Source organism: Stomoxys calcitrans, chromosome 2 (genome assembly GCF_963082655.1).
Source record: "Stomoxys calcitrans chromosome 2, idStoCalc2.1, whole genome shotgun sequence".
In the NCBI taxonomy this organism is placed as follows: domain Eukaryota; kingdom Metazoa; phylum Arthropoda; class Insecta; order Diptera; family Muscidae; genus Stomoxys; species Stomoxys calcitrans.
The window spans coordinates 67,188,465-67,191,455 of record NC_081553.1 but is presented as its reverse complement, the minus strand read 5'-3'; positions in this window follow the sequence as shown (position 1 = coordinate 67,191,455).

The following is a 2,991-nucleotide window of genomic DNA, read 5'->3' as shown; positions in this document are numbered from 1 at the left end:
AGGTCTTTAGAAAATTTTGTTACGTATTTTCTTATAATTAATTAATTTATGAAATAATGAAAACAATTGGAGGGAGGGGAGGGGAGGAAGTGTCAATGTTTAGTCATTGTTCAGTAGGGGAATGATTAAAAAAATTTTATATTAATTAGACAAATTATCAGAAAAAAAAAATGTTATGAAATAAAAAAATTCAGGTAAGGCGACACAGTGGGCAGGTAAGGCGACACAGTTTGGTGAAAACAAGTAAAAAGGCATTAAGTTTGGCCGGACCGAACTTTGAATACCCACCACCTAAGGTATAAATGTCAATTCTCTTTTGTCACAATCCAGTGAAAATTGGATAATTTATGACCCAAATTTGGCACGGACATTGAGTGGTCCAGTGTTGAATTTTGTGTTTCAAATTTCAACAAAATCGTGTAATATATAAAACTTTTATGAACTTCAGACCCTTAAACGGCATTTCGGTCTATATGAAAGCTATAATCCGATCTTTACCATATTTGGGTCAGATGGCGGCGGGTCAAAATTCAGCGAAATCGAATAAAAGACAAGTAAAGAGGTGTTAAGTTCGGCCGGGTCGAACTTTGTATACCCACCACCTCAGGTATATATGTAAACCAACTTTCATCAAAGTCCGGTGAAAATTGCATACCTTATGTCCCATAGCAGTTATATCCAAATATATTCCAATTTGGACCGAATACTAATAAGTACAAGTCATTGTTCAATTGTGTATAACCAAATATTGGTCTTTTTACCATATACGAGACGGATGACGAAAAGCGTAACATAAGTCACTGTATCAAATTTCAGTGAAATCGGATTATCAATGCGCCTTTTATGGGGCCAAGACTTTAAATCGAGATATCGGTCTATATGGCATCTATATCCAAATCTCGACCGATTTTGGCCAAGTTGCAGAAAAATGTCGAAAAGACTAAAACAACGCACTGTCCCAAATTTCGGCGAAATCGGACAATAAATGCGCCTTTTGTGGGCCCAAAACCTTAAATCGAGAAATCGGTCTATATGACAGCTATATTGGAATCTGGACCGATCTGGGCCAAATTGAAGAAGGATGTCGAAGGACCTAACATAACTGTCTCAAATTTCAGCGATATCGGACGAAAAATGCGCCTTTTATGTCCCCAAAACCTAAGACCTAGAGATCGGTCTATATAGCAGCTATATCCAAATCTGCACCGATCTGTGCCATATTGCAGAAATATGTCAAGGGGCTCAAGTTAACTTACTGTCCCGAATTTCGGTGACATCAGACAATAAATGCGCCTTCTATGGGCTCCAAATCTTAAATCGAGAGATCGGTCTATATGGCAGCTATCCAAATATATCCAAATCTGAAGCGATCAGGGACAAATTAAAGAATTGTGTCGAAGGGCCTAACACAACTTACTGTCCCAAATTTCAGCAAAATCGGATAATAAATGTGGCTTTTATGTGCCTTAGACCCTAAATCGGAGGATCGCTCTATATGGCAGCTATATCCAAATTTGTACCGATCTGAGCCAAATTGAAGAAGGATGTCGAAGGGCCTAACACAACTCACTGTCCCTAATTTCAACAAAATCAGATAATAAATGTGGATTTTATGGGCCTAAGACCCCAAATCGACCAATCTATATAGGGCTATATCAAAATATAGTCCGATATAGCCCAATTTCGATCTTAACCTGCTTATGGACAAAGAAGAATCTGTGCAAAGTTTCAGCTCCATATCTCTATTTTTGAAGACTGTAGCGTGATTTCAACAGACGGACGGACATGTCTAGATCGTCTTAGATTTTTGCGCTGATCTAGAATATATATACTTTATAGGGTCGGAAATCGATATTTCGATGTGTTGCAAACGAAATGACAAAATGAATATACCCCCCATCTTTCGGTGGTGGGTATAATAAAGCTTTTATGTGCTTCATACTCTTTATCAGGAGATCGGTCTGCATGGCAGCTATATCTAAATAAAGTCCGATCCGAACCACATTTGGGACGGATGTCGGGAGACCTAAAACTAACCACTGTTTAAAATTTCAGCAAAATCCGATAAAAAATAAAGCTTTTATATGCTTCAGACCCTTTATCAGCAGATTCGTATATATGGCATCTATATCTAAATATAGTCCAACCTCAACCATATTAAGCTCGGATATCATGTGGCCCAAATCTACTCACTGCTTCAAATTTCAGCAAAATCGGGTAATAGATAAAGTTTTTATGGACTTCAGACCCTCTATAGGCAGATCGGTCTATATGGCAGCTATATATAAATATACCACTATGGACATACACCTAAGCCAGTAATCGGCTTGTTCTAAATATTAGGCACTCAATATTTATGCATGAGCTGGTGCCGCCCAGCCTCTCACTGAGACTCTCCGCTCGATACCGCTTATTGTCAGCGGTTGCCATTGCAGCTACTTCGTATGGAGTATTCCACTATCCACAACAATGAGCTCCACACACACAGATCGGACCTCAAAGTTCCAGCCTGTGTGGTGCTCACAGCTATCCCGTGCCGGTCTATGGTGTTGTGGTCTGGTGGACGGCGCTTCAAAAGTCCACATATTGTTCAATACTCAGCCGGATGCCTAGTTTGTGCATCACAACTGCACTGAGGGCGGCACCATCTGATTTACTAATTTTAGTGCAACACCTAATGCCTCTGGACATTGTGCCTGGACATTTGAAATTTGTAATAGTGAGTTGTTTCAAACCTCTCGACATCTCATACAGAAATGATCCAGATGAGACTACGTAGATATAGCTGCCATATAGACCTATGTTGCAATTTAGGATCTTAATCCCACAAAAAGGGAATTTTTTTGCCTGATTAGGCTGAAACTGTAACTTTAATAAGAGTTCTAGGGACCTGAATATAACATGATCCAGACAAGCCCCTACATAGATATAACTATGGATATGGGAGTGGAGTTATAATAAACAAATAAAAGCCAGCTAAGTTCGGCCGGG